This window comes from Prionailurus bengalensis, chromosome X (assembly GCF_016509475.1).
Source record: "Prionailurus bengalensis isolate Pbe53 chromosome X, Fcat_Pben_1.1_paternal_pri, whole genome shotgun sequence".
NCBI classification, from domain to species: Eukaryota; Metazoa; Chordata; class Mammalia; order Carnivora; family Felidae; genus Prionailurus; species Prionailurus bengalensis.
In genome coordinates, this window is record NC_057361.1 from 88,648,555 (window position 1) to 88,663,222 (window position 14,668).

A 14,668-nucleotide genomic window follows, 5' to 3' on the forward strand; every position below is an offset into this window, starting at 1 on the left:
GGGAGAGTGATGCTGAGAACTCAGTTCCATTTGAGTTTAGAGCTGCCACCCTTAACTAGCCAGCCTCCCCACTGATAGCATAAAGGCCTCAGAGGTTACCAAGGAGGGTTCTGGCCACTCCACCCCAGGCCCTGAGGGACAACTGCATCCTATAGATCCTGGGAAAGACAGCAGGGATCATAGGGAAATTCTCACCCCATCCTTTGTGCCCAACTTTGCAGCATGTGGAGAAGAGCCCTTCTCTTCTGTCAGCCTCTGGTCCCTGCCTGAGCCATGTGTGGATCCCTGTGCAGCCACGAGGCTCAGGGGATAAGGGTGGGACTTGATGTTGGCACAAGTGTCTGGGTCAGAGTGGAACAAATCAGCATGCAGAGAAGCAGGCTCTGCCTTCTTGGCTATTGCATCTACAAGGAGTGCTAGACCTCAGCTAGGAAAGTGTTCTAGATGTCCCCCCCAGCCAGTAGGGCTAAGACGAGGCCATCTCTTTCATCAGCTGTGCTAAAAATCACCCCCCAGAAAAGGCAGAACTGTTTAGATACCTGTTGTTTTCCCCAGTGGGAACCTTTCGGTAAGGGTTTGCACAGGGGGCCCTTTGAAATGTTCTTAAGGGTTGCCTGATCCTTGCCCCAGCAGGCAGGCCCTTCTAGCCAGGGACAGTGAATCACCCAGACCAGAATCCATGCATCTGTTTGGGAGAACACTGTGTGCTGTGGACCGGTGCTGGAGCCCAAGGGGAAAGGGAAGTGTGAAAAACTGACCAGCCAAGGGAGAGACTGGGAGAGGTTTCTTCTATGGCATCTGGTCAAGTTCTTCCAGCTAAGCTTCACCAGTGTGCGCCACACTTTCCTCTTCTATGCTCACCGCCTCTGCCATGACTCAGGCCTTCCTTGGTCCTCTGTCCCCTGAATTGCTGTCACAACCTCTAGCTGCCCCATCTCCCTCCCCCCATCCTCACTCCTTGCCACAACCTGAGCCATCTTTCCAAAAGACATATCTGATTATGTCAGTCCTCAAGTTAAAACCCTTCAGTGGCTCCTCATTACTCTCAGGGCAGAGAGGGTAAACCTTTTGGCATGACATTCAAGGCCTTAGTGGTTTGGCTCAAACATGCTCTCTACCAGTGTAGGGATACCGGAGAAAATGTGGAGAGGCCCAGGTAAATGTGAATTTCAGATATCCAGCAAATAATATTTTAGTTTAAGTATGTCTCTTGCACTGGGTCCTATATTTTTATTTGCAAACTCAGGAAAACCCTACTCCAGTGGTGTATCCATCATTCCTGATAATAGCTGTACATGAGGTCCTTCTCATCTCCTGGAAGGAGTCACCAGCATCCAAACTGATTCCTTTGCCCCTGGGCCCTCCCTCTTCTAGAACATCCACCCCCTGCCCCAAGATGTTGCCTAGGTCATTCTCTCACTGCCATCCAATAATGCTATTTACATTTCTCACCTGTGTTCTAATCCCTCTCCTCTGGGGTCTTGTTGCATCCACTGTCCCACCTAACATTTGGCTGTGTCATGTTTTGCATTGAGACCTGCTGATCTGTGGAGAGCGTTTCTTGACTGGCCCCACAAGGCCTCGTCCTTTTCATTCCCTCCTTCCTCCCATCACTGGGTAGTGGGGCCTCGGTAAATGTAGGTTGACTGATCAATGGTTGATTTACTCCCTCACAAAACTGTGAGCTCCTAAAGGGTAGTTTCTGGACCAAACATCACATAGTTCTGTTTGGTTGGCACCCATGCTGAGCCAGGATCTGTTTCCAATGTGAGGATCTAGAGATGAATAGCATTATGCTTCCGCCCTCACGGAACTCACAGTCTAGCCAGGGAGTTCCAGTGTGTACGGGTACTTACACAGGAACGTGAGTTGTGCAATGAACAAAGCACATACAGGGTGCAAAGTGCTTACAGAGGTGGAAGGGATGAACAGAATTTGGGAAATGGGATGTTGGATAAATTATAGCAGAGGTTATATCTCCTTAGGGGAGGGTAAGGGCATTCCTGGCAGGGGAACCAGAGACACGCATGCATGGAGGCAGGAAAGCCCATGGTGTGTGTTCAGGAACCATAGGAAGTTCAAAAGCAGGGTGAGGCATGAAGGACCTTGAACAGTAACATGAGATGTTTGGATGGTGGATGATGGGGAACTGTTCAAAAGGGTTGAAGAATAGGGGTGCCTGGGTGGCTCAGTCAGTTAAGCAGCCGACTTTGGTTCAGGTCATGATCTCGTGGGTTCAAGCCCCATGTTGGGCTCTGTGCTGAGAGATCAGCGTGTGGAGCCTGCTTCAGGTTCTGTGTCTCCCTCTGTCTGCCCCTCCCCTGCTCATGCTCTCTCTCTCTCTCAAAAATAAACATTAAAAGGGGCACCTGGGTGGCTCAGTCGGTTAAGCGTCCGACTTTGGCTCCGGTCATGATCTCACGGTCCATGGGTTTGAGCCCCGTGTTGGGCTCTGTGATGATAGCTCAGAGCCTGGAGCCTGTTTCAGATTCTGTGTCTCCCTCTTTCTCTGACCCTCCCCTGTTCATGCTCTCTCTCTGTCTCAAAAATAAATAAATGTTAAAAATTTAAAAAAATAAAATAAACATTAAAAACATTTTTAAAGGGTTGAAGTATAACCTTGACATATAACATTGTGCACATTCAAGGTGTACAACGTGATGATTTGATATACATATATACTGTGAAATGATGACAATAGTAAGGTTATTTAACACATCCATTGTCTAGTTACCATTTCATTTAAGTTCTTTAACTGAGCAGACTTCTGTATTGAGAGAGGCGATCAAAGCCCAACACAAAAGACCACACATTGCATTATTCCATTTATATGAAATGCCCAGAAAAGGCAAATCCATAGAGACCGAAAGTAGATTAGTGGTTGTCTGAGGCTGTGGGGGTGGGAACAGGAAGTGACTGCTAATGGGCACGAGGGACCTTTTCAGGGTGATAGAAAGGTTCTAAAATTGGATTGTGGTAATGGTTACACAACTCGGTGAATATTCAAAAATCATGGAGTTGCACACTGAAAACAGGTGAATTTTATGTTACGTAAACTATACCATGATGAAGCAGTTTAAAAATAAGAGACCATCAGTCTGGCCACACTGTGGGAAATGGATTGGAGTGAGGCAAGCCTAGGTGTGGCCAGAGCAGTGAAGAAACTTCTGCAAAGGTCTGGGCAAGAATTAGTGAGCTCTGGCGCTAAGACAATAGCAGAGAGGCCCGGGGGGAGGGTTGGAGTCAACAGACATTTAGGAGGTCCAATCAATGAGGTTCGGTGAACAGATTGCCTGGAGGGGATAAGTAAGACAGATGGAAGAGTCTAGGATGATACTCTGGTTTCTGGCTTTGACAGGTGGGCAGATGGCACCAGCAAACCTCACAGCGCTTAGTACAGGGCCTGACCCTTAGCACATGTTGGTGGAATGAATAAATGATTGAATGAATGAAGTGCCTTCATGTCATCTCCTCTCCTTCTGTTGCTCCCTCTCACCCATAGGCTAGTCCTCTGGCCCCCAGTGTGCTTATTTCCAGCACTGCCCACTCGGAGGCATGGAGCTGCCCAGGGATTCTGCTGTTCCTGGATTCAGCTGCTAAGAAACACTCATCTGGTTTCTTCTCTCTGACCCAGAAACCGTCAGGGCACACAAGAGACCTCTGGTCTGGGGTGAGGAGGGGAGCAGTTGGGAATGGATGGCCACCAAAGCCTTGAGGACTCTTGTCATGGCCTCAGGACTCCTCTCTCATGCGGTTAACCCCCACCCTTACCTGGACTCTGCCACTCACCTACAACCCCCTCCCCATCAATCACTGCTGCATCCCGAGTCCTCAGGATGCCCTGCCGTCCTAGGCTTTCACTTAAGTTCCCACTTGCATCAGTCACCTGTCAGTCCATGGACCAGCGTCCATCTGAGAGCTCTCTTTGGAACGCCTGCCTCAGAATGACGTGGGGGGTGTTTAGTAAGACGCAAATGGCCAGCCCGGCACCTGACCCACTCAATCAGAATCTACAGGGCTGTGTAGGAGGAAGGAAGTTCTGCCCTGTTTCAGAAGTTTCTCCCGGTGGCTGGGAGGTGCAAGAATGTGAGAGCCACTGTAGGGGAAAGCATGAACATGGATTAGGAGTGCTTGTAAGCCAGGGCACCTGGATGGCTCAGTCCGTTAAGTGTCTGTCTTTGGCTCAGGTCATGATCTTGCAGTTTGTGGGTTCAAGCCCCATGTTGGGCTCTGTGCTGACAGCTCAGAGCCTAGATCCTGCTTTGGATTCTGTGTCTTCCTCTCTCTCTCTCAGCCCCTCCCCCACTTGTGCTCTCTCTCTCTCTCTCAAAAATAAATATTTACAAAAATTTTTTAAAAAGGAGTGCTTGTAAGCCTGCCACACCGGCATGCAGCCCCCAGTGGCCACTTGATGGACAGAGAGCCCTCCCCAGAAAGCTCCCCACAACATGGGCGGCCTTCCCTGACATTCATCCCTCCATCAGGAAAGGCACTCTAGCACAACCGCTAATCGGATTACCCTCTTGCACAATCTTCTCCCCCTCCTCTCTCCCCCACTAAATTTCCACAGGACAATCAGTGCTCAATTGCTCTTTCCTCTGTCCTCCCAAGCACTGAGGACAGGCTGACACGCATGAGAATTGGTTGTTTACATGAGAGCTCTTGAAGAGCCCAGACCAAGTTTGGGAAGACGAATGCCTTTGGAGTAACAACGTCTAGGACAGAGCCAGGCATACAGTAGGTGCCTAGTAGATACTTGAGGGTACTGAGTCACTAACGAAAGGAGCAAGAGGCATGAATAACATAAATGAAAGTCATGCATTTGGCTATACAGAGTGACCACATTCCGAGTGTACCAGAGACAGACTTGCCCTCCTGGCTTGCTTAACAGTGAGGTCAATAGGTCAACACCACTGTGTTAGAACCCTGGAGAGGGTGGGAACACAGTGACCAGGCTAAAGAGCTGCAAGGCTGGCAGGGACCTTTATTCATTCATTCATTCATTCATTCTTCAACCAACCAATTTTTTTAAAGTAGCCTTGACACCCAGCCTGGGCCCAAACTCACCACCCCAAGACCAAGACGGGAGGTGAGATCAGGAGCCGGATGCTTGACTGACTGAGCCACCCAGGCGCCCCTCCACCAACCAGTTTTTCATGAGCTCTTCCCATGTGCCAGGCACTGCACAAGGTATCAAAAATAAAACGGTGAACAGGACAGACAAGGCTTCTGCCCTCACAGAGCTTACAGTTTAGTGGGGGAAGACAGACATTAGATAATTATAGTTGTGAGAAGTGCTATGGAAGAAAAGAACAGTGTCCAGTGAAAGCGTATATAACAGCAGAACTTGAATAAGCAGGGCAGGAATGGGTGGGAGATGCTGTTCAAAGACAGTTTATACCCAAGGAAGTGACCTTGAGCCAAGACCACAAGCATGACCAGGAGTTAAACAGGCAAAAAACTGAGGGAAAGCATCTCAGGCAGGAGGTACTACTGTGTGGGGACCTGAGGCAGTCACAAGCTTGGCATGTTTGTGGAATATGCAAGAAAGCTGGTGTGGCAGGAGAGGGAGTGAGGGGTGGGGAGGCAGGAGCTGAGACTAGGCAGCAGATAGGGGCCTTTTGAATCACAATAAGAGGCTTGGATTTCATTTATTTATTTATTTATTTACTTGCTTACTTATTTTATTTTTTTAAGAGTAGAGTGTGCATGTGCATGCAAGCGGGGGAGGGGCAGAGGGAGAGAGAGAATCTTAAGCAGGCTTCTTGGTGCAGAGGGGGACACTGGGCTTGATCTCGTGACTGTGAGATCATGACCTGAGCTGAAATCACAAGTCAGATGTTTAACTGACTGAGCCACCCAGGTGCCCTTTGATTTTTATTTCGAGTGGGATGGGAGGGTTTCAGGCCAAGGAGTGGTGCAAGATCTGATTTGTGTTTTAGAGTCCCCTGGTTGCTGCGTTGGTAATGGATTGAAGGAGGACAGGAGTGGAAACAGAGGGACACATCAGGGAGTTGTGGTGAGCTGGTCTAGGGTGGCAGCTGTGGAGACTGCAGCGGATGAGTTCGTTCAGCCCACACATTTTACAGATTAGGAAACTGAGGCCCAGGGAAGGGGAAAGACTTTCCCAAGGTCACTTGGCTTCCTGGTCCTGTTTTCCCACAAAAGGTAGGTTAATTGAAAAACCAAGCAGGGAAGGCTAAGTGGATCCTGGCTGGCTAAATTCACTGATGCCTCATGGCACATCTGGGGTTCTGGAAGCCCATGCAGATGCTCAGAGTGGGATGGAAATGGAGGGACCCTGGTACCCATTAAGGCAGCACTCTGTAGTTCCACTGCCTGGGGGTGTAGCGATGCCAGCATCAGCCTTCAGTTGCATATCCCAGCTCTGTTTAGTCTGGCCGTGGCTCAGCCAGGAGCTAAGTACTTACTGGCCAGTTCCTTCCTGCTTCCACAGTATAACGAAGTGCTGAGCTGGGCAGAACTCCCAGTGCGCGCCTCTCAGAGCAGGCAAGTAGCAACCTCATGCGGGGCCACGTGAGGTCGGAGCTGGGGTGGGGGGCGGGGGGGGGGCGGGCCAGCACGCCTGAGCTCGCATGGAATTGGCTGCTCTTGGACACACCACTTCCGCGGAAGGCCAATCACAAGAGCCACAGCACCCTTGCTCTTACCCCGCTCCACCCTCTGCTCTTGTCCTTGTGAAAGCCACAGAACTTCCCGCCGCAAAGTGAGCTGGGGGAGAGAAGTTCTTTCCCTCCCCTGTCCCACACCCGGCCCAAAAGGCCCTGGGGAGAGGCGCCTGACTCACCGTCCAAGTAAGATGAATGGGCTGCTTGCCAAAGAGAAACGTTTGCTTTTTGGAGAAAGTGTTGTTGAAGACCAATTAGGGAGAAATGACCCCAAAGGGATGGTCAACCAAGGCTTTGTTGAAATGGCCTTGGGTGTAGATAATCATGAAAATAATCCTAGGCTGGAAAAAAAATCTCACAAGTCCTCCCTTGCTAGCCGGCATCGCCCCAAGTGGCATTTGCCATCTCTTCCACCAGGTCTCCCCCCAACCTACCCATGTGCTTTGGGAGTGCCATTCTTAGGGCAAGAGAGGCACCAGGTGAACTGAAAAAGCTCAGGGAAACTTTTCTAATCTTGGTTCTTTTATTAATGAATTGGATAACCTCCCTCTAAGTCTGTTCCTTCACCTAGAAAATAAGGAGTCTGAGTAAATGCTCCTTAAGAGCACTTTTAGATGTGACATGTTGGGAGTCTAAGAGTTGTTATGCACCAGATACCAGGCTAAGCGTTTTACTTTCTTCATCTCTTTTAATCCGCACAACTCCTGTGAGGTAGATACTGTCATGTGTCCCTTCCACACTTGACAGGTAAGGAAAAGGAGGCTTGGAGATGTTAAGTGACTTACCCAAGGACACACAGCTAGCACAGGGCAGAGCCACTACACTCCTGCTTCCTTAAACAGCAAGTTTACTGGCTCTACACTGTCCAAATTGTCCTTGAAGTCCTGACAAGCTAGGAATGTCTAGGAGAGAAAATGACTTTGCCTCCTCATTTTACATTTTGAATTCCAAACTGACATGTCTGTAGAAACAGGTGGACACTTTTCTGGGAGCTGAGGAATCAAGAGAAGGTCTCTTTTGGGGTGCCCAGGTAGCTCAGTTGGTTAAGTGACCGACTTGGGCTCAGGTCATGATCCCACGGTTTGTGAGTTTGAGCCCCACATCGGGCTGGCTGCTGTCAGCACAGAGCCTGGAGCCTGCTTCAGATTCTGTGTCTCCCTCTCTCTCGGCTCCTCCCCACTCGCACTCTGTTTCTCTCTCTCTCTCTGTCTCTGTCTCTCTCTTTCTCTCTCTCTCTCTCTCTCTCTCTCTTTCTCTCTCTCAAAAATAAATAAACATTAAAAAAAAGAGAGGTAAAGGCTCTTTCAATTTTTTCCTGGCAGCGGTGCCATGGTGGGGGGTCCTGGGCACTCAGGGAGAAACAGGAGGGCACTGCCAGCTGGGAAAGTTAGCAGAAATGCCTCATGAGGGCATCACCTGCTTTATAGAATCGGATCCCTCCCTTGGGTTCTGGGATGTCTGACAAATACTGGACAGGTTTGCAGGTCTATACTCTAATGATATTAATGAGGGCAGGGGAGCCTAGTGAAAATTTAATAGACAAGTATAAAAAGTTTCACAGACTCTGTCTGCAGAAGTTCCTTTGAAGGTCTACACAAGGCCGCAAGGGCTGCTTGGCGCTCTCTGTCCAAGGAAATTATTAACCTTCCTCATTTCTGAAGAACGATGCGATCTGTTTATTAAATGCCTAAATTAAAGGGAGAGGATACAGTGCAGTTGGGGGTTTTCCACCATAATTCATCTGAGGCTCTCAGTCAGGGAAATTCGAGCCCGGGCTGACTAGGCTTCCTGACCACTTCCTACTCCCAGACTTCCTCCAACCCTATGCCTTTAATAAGTTCAGGTTGTTCAGAGTTCAGCTTTCATTAACCCTTTGAAGTCTGGGTGGATAAATGACAGTTAAAGTCCACAAACCACTTAATGTACATCAAAGATTGGCCAAGGAAACGATTGTTCCAGCATGGATGTTTCTATTGTAAGGATCAAATGAGATAACGTGTGTGTGTGTGTGTGTGTGTGTGTGTGAGTGTGTGCGCACGCATGCACCTGTGTGTGAAAGCACTTTCTGATCCTTAAAGCACAGTAAAATACTTTTATTATTATTTTTCTCAATAGGATGTCTTATTTTTTTGCAAGATGGATGCCTGTCCTCATTAAGTGCCTTTGGACCAACCCAACTGGTACTTGTTGAGCCTGGGAAAGTACTACCTCTTGTGTTCCTCAAGCTGATTAATACTTGATTAAGAACCTTCTGATAGGCCTGTTGCTTTGTGCACTTGGAACCAGTGTAATATGTGTATTGTTTCTCCTCAACAAAACTGTGAAAGGCAGAAGATGAAGAAGGAGCATTTCCAGCAATACGGGGCCTTGGGTTTGTCCATTGCTTCACCTAAGAAAGGGGGGGGGTCTCAGGAACACAAGGAATTCTCTTGTGTGCTGAGTAGCTGAGGTACCTTCATGCACATTGGAATGGATCAGTCACAAAGACAGGTCAGCTGAGAAATGGAGCTCATGTCCTGAGAAAACGCTCTTCCAAAAATGCCTGCAGTGACTCTCACATTAATGGTGGAAAAGAAAATTGGTAAAGCCCTTTAGAAGGGAATTTGATAATATCTCACAAAATTATATGTCTTTACCTTTTGACTCACCAATTGCCCTTTTGGGAATTTATCCCAAGGATATGCCTCTAACAATATGGAAATGCATATGCATGAGGTTATTCATTACAGCGTTGTTTATAATTGCAAAATATTTGAAACTTACCTAACTGTCCATAACTAAGAGAGTGGTTGAGTAGGCTTTTTGGTACAGCTACAGAGGCACCCGGGTGGCTCAATCGATTAAGTGTTCGACTTTGGCTCAGGTCATGATCTCATGATTCATGAGTTCCAGCCCCACATTGGGCTCCCAGATGATGGTGTGGAGCCTGCTTGAGATTCTCTCTCCCTCTCTCTCTCTCTCTCTGCCCCTTCCATGCTCTCTCTCTCTCCATCAAAAATAAATAAATAAACATTTTTAAAATGAGGATACTCTCTATGAACTGATATGGAGTGATTTCTAGGATATGTTGATGGAGGTGGAAAAAAGCAAAATGAAAAAAATGTATCTGTAGTATGCTTCCTTCTGAATAAGAAAAAGGGGAAGTAAGAAAATGCAGATACATCTGTTCACACATACAGAAAGAAAAACAAGAAGAATAAATCAGAAGCTAATAGAATTTGTTACCTATGGGAGTGGGTGGGAACAGCATGTAATAGGAGCTTCATAGGCATTTTCTGACAATGACTTACAGGTGTCATGAAGGACACAGTGGAAGGAATGGTAGAGTCAATCTGGAGTACCAAGAAAGGTTTCTATTGCTGTCTTGAAAGATTAGTATGTGGTCACCTGGTTGGCTGCTGAGATTGGCTGGGCGATTGTCCCAGAGAGAGGGAACAGTTATGAGCAAAGGTGCAAAGATCCAGAAAGGGGAGACAGCCCGGTATATAAAGTGGTTGGGACATTGAGGAAGAGGGTGACAACCGGGAGAGAAGGCTGGAAAAGGCAGTCAGGAACCAGAACATGGATTTCCTTTTATGCAATGGTAAGAAGTTGGAATTTTATTCCAAGTGACAAGAAGCTGTTGGAATATTTTGAGCAGAGGAAATGATATGAGCCAGTTGATGCTGCAGCAGTCTCTCTGGCTACAGTGTAGGGGGTGGGCTGATGGGGAGAGAGTGGAAGCAGGGAGGCCAGTAGTAATACTTATGGAAAGGACTGGTCCTGCTCTGGAGATATTTTGAAGGTACAGCGGGTGGGACAAATTGGTAGATTGGGAGTGGGGGAGGATGAAGGAAAAAGAGGAGTCTGGGATAATTCCCAGATTTCTGGCTTGAGTGATGGGGTGTCTGATGGAGCCGTTTAGCAAGATGAGAAATGCAGGAGAAGGAGCAAAACTTGTGGGAAAAGGTGGTAAGTTTTCTTGGATGTATCAAGTGTGGGGTGTCGGTGGGACACCTAGAAGTTGGATGTATGGGTGTGGGGCTCAAGGGAAAGGTCCTGGCCTGGACCATAGGTGCGGGACCATATACATGGAGATTGAAAGGATGAGGCCAAAGCAGGAGAGTGTATGTACTATAGTGAGAAGAGAAGAAGTTCAAGGACCGAGTCCCAGGGAACACTAACATGAAATAGTGGCATAAGATGAAGACCCAGTAGAGGGAAACTTTTAAAACGAGTGTTAATAGAAATAAGAGAACAATTCTGAGAGCAGAGGGCCACAGAGACCCAGGGGAAGACATTTGCAAGAGGAAGGCAATCAATGACTGAAAAGTGGCCATTGGGGCATTCACTTCTGATTTTTGAGCCTGATGGTTGGGGGTGGAGGAGCCAAACCTCAGGGACTAGGGAGTGTGGGAGAAGTGAGGAAGTGCAGTCAGGGAGGGGGACTCTTCTTCAAGACCTTTGACTGTGGAGGGAAAGAGTAAGATGGGTTGGCAGCTGATGAAGGGTTGGAGGAGAACAGGCAAGTGAGACCATTTGAGCTACAGAGAAAGAGTTACTGGACACACAAGGCTGAAAACCCAGAAAAGAAAGGTATTAACCAGTGGAGTCAGGTAGGGTGGGAGGGTCGGGTGGAGGCCTAGATGGCCCGGAGAGCCCCAGGAGAGGGGTTAGAGTTGATTAGGAGAAGGGAGACCTCTCCGTCTGAAGGGTGACTTCTCATGAAATCATTTTTAATACAAAGGAAGCAGCAAAGATCAAATTATCCATGCATGAATTGGGGCTCTTTGCAGACTTGCAGAGTGTGGGCATAATCCTATGTTGGTTCAGATAGGGCCCTGGGGTTTGGTCACAGGCATCTGGAGAGGAGGGTGCAGACAGGGGCGCTGGTTGCGCGCTGTGAACTGCAGACAGTACACACTTGGGATGTGTTTGTACAGACTCAGACACAGTTTCATGTACGCATGGGAGCCATGATAAATCATCGAGGTAAAAATCTCCCTTATAACAAATTATGAGACTTTACAATGAATGCATAAGACCTAATTAATAGGTTTGCTGATTGTTCTTTCCTGCCCTGGACTTCTGCCAAAAGCTGGAGGGCTGAGAACAGGACAGGAAAAAGGGCCCCAGGCTCCTTTCCTGGTTCTCAGCTCTGAGGTCGCCCCTGGCCCTGAAGGCTCAGCAGAACTTGGGGCAGAAGCGAGACCTGGGTTTGGCAGCAGTGCTGATCTTTTACGAAGCAGAGGCTCATTGGTCATAGTTTGTGCCAAGGCCAAAGGACTCAGGGCTAAGACATTCTGTCCCTTTGCAGACAATAGAGCCTGTAAGCTGCTTCCGAAGAGCTCATGCAAGTCATTGTCTAACTGAAAAAACAATGTGCTGACCCTTGCGTGATATATATTGGACAAACAAAATATTTGGTTTTGGCCCAGGCTCTGGCTGCAAGCTTGCTGTGTGACTTTAGGCAAGTACCTTCCACTCTCAGGGCTTCAGCTGTTCCATCTGCCAAATAAGTGGAGTGAACAGATGATCTTGAAGGCAACTGCCACCCCAACATTCTATCTTTTTTTAATTAATAGACTATCTTTTTTAGAGCAGTTTTAGGCTCGTGGCAAAATTGAGCAGAAAGTACAGAGTGTTCCCATATTCCCCTTTCCCTCCACTTGCACAACCCCCTCTCCTATGGACATCCTTCACCAGTGGGACATTTGTTACAATTGATGAAACTGCACTGACACGTCATAATCACCCAAAGTCCATTGGGTGGTACATTTTATGGGTTTTGGCAAGTATATAATTATGTGTGTCCACCATCACAGTATGATACAGAATAGTTTCACTAGCCTAAAAATCCTCTTTGCTCCACTGATTCATCCCTCCCTCCCCTCAGTTCCTAGCAACCACTGATCGTTTTACTGTCTCCATAGTTTTGCCTTTTCCAGAATATTGTATAATTGGAATCATACAGTATGTAACCTTTTCACATTGGCTTCTTTCACTTACTAATATGCATTTAAGATTCCTCTATGTCTTTGTGTGGCTCGACAGCACCTTTCTTTTTAGTGCTGAATAATAAATATCCCATTGCCTGGATCTACCAGTTTATTTCTCCACTCATCTGGTGAAGGATATCTTGGCTGCTTCCAAGTTTTGGCGATTATGAATAAAGCTGCTGTAAACATCTGGGTGCAAATTTTTATGTGGACATAAGTATTCATCTCATTTGGGGCAATACCATGAAGCGTGATTGCTGGATTGTATGGTAAGTATATGTTTTGTTTTGTATGAAACTGCCAAACTATTTTCTGAAGTGGCTGTACCATCTTGCATTCCCACCAGCAATGAATGGGAGTTCCTCTTGCTCCACATCATCACCAGCATTTGGTGTTATCAGTGTTTTCAATGTTGGCCATTATTTTTTTTTTAATTTTTTAATGTTTATTTATTTTTGAGAAGAAAGAGACAGAGCATGAGTGGGGGGTGGCAGAGAGAGAGGGAGACACAGAATCAGAAGCAGTCTCCAGGCTCTGAGCTGTCAGCACAGAGCCCGATGCGGGGCTGGAACTCACGGACCGCGAGATCATGACCTGAGCTGAAGTTGGACACTTAACCAACTGAGCCAGCCAGGCGCCCCTCAACGTTGGCCATTCTAATAGATAAGTAGCGGTATCTCACTGTTGTTTTAATTTGCATTTCCCTGATGACATACCTGATGTTGTACGTTTTTTTCATATGCTCACATACCAACTGTATGTTGTCTGTTCAGGTCTTTTGCCCATTTAAAATTTTGTTTCATGTTTATTTTTGAGAGAGAGAGAGAGAGAGAGAGAGGCCGAAAGAGGGGAGACAGAATCCGAAGCAGGCTCTGCACTGTCAGTGCAAAGCTCAACCTGTGGCTTGAACCCACGAACCCTGAGGTCATGACCTGGGCTGAAGCTGGTTGCTCAACCAACTGAGCCACCCTGACAACCCTCCTTTGCCCATTTTCAAATCGGGTTGTTCATTTTCTTACTGTTGAGTTTTAAGAGGGATTTGCAGATTTGGGATAACTATCCTTTATCAGATGTGTCTTTTGTAATTATCTTCTCTCAATTTGTGGCTTATCTGCTCATTATCTTGACAGTGTCTTTCATAGAAACTTTTTTCAGAATTTTAAATTTTAATGAAGTTCAGTTTATCAATTATTTCTTTCATGAACTGTGCCTTTGGTGTGGTATCTAAAAAAGTAATTGCCTAAGGTCATCTACATTTTCTCCTATGTTATCTTTTAGAACTCGATATTGTTGCTTTTAGGTTTTACATTTAGGTAAATGATCTGTTTTGGATTATTTTTTTAAAATTGTTTTGGGGCGCCTGGGTGGCGCAGTCGGTTAAGCGTCTGACTTCAGCCAGGTCACGATCTCGCGGTCCGTGAGTTCGAGCCCCGCGTCAGGCTCTGGGCTGATGGCTCGGAGCCTGGAGCCTGTTTCCGATTCCGTGTCTCCCTCTCTCTCTGCCCCTCCCCCGTTCATGCTCTGTCTCTCTCTGTCCCCCCAAAAAATAAATAAACGTTGAAAAAAAATTAAAAAAAAATAAAATTGTTTTATGTTCATTAATTTTTTAAGAGAGACAGAGCATGAATGGAGGAGGGGCAGAGAAAGAGGGAGACACAGAATCCAAAGCAGGCTCCAGGTTCCAAGCTTTTAGCACAGAGCCTGATGCAGGGCTCAACCTCACGAACCGTGAATCATGACCTGAACCGAAGTCAGATGCTTAACTGACTAAGCCACCCAGGCACCCTATATTTTGAATTAATTTTTGTGTAGAGTGTATGGTCTATGCTTAGATTCATTATCTTTTGTACATGAGTGTCTAGTTGTCCCAGGACCATTTGTTGAAAAGGCTACGTTTGCTCTATTGTATTGCCTTTCCTTCTTTGTCAGATATCAGTTGAATATATTTATTTGTGTCAGTTTATGGGCTGTCTGTTATGTTCCATTGATCTCTTTGTGCATTCTTTCACCAATACCATACTGTCTTCATTACTATAGCTTTATAGTAAGTCCTATAGGCAG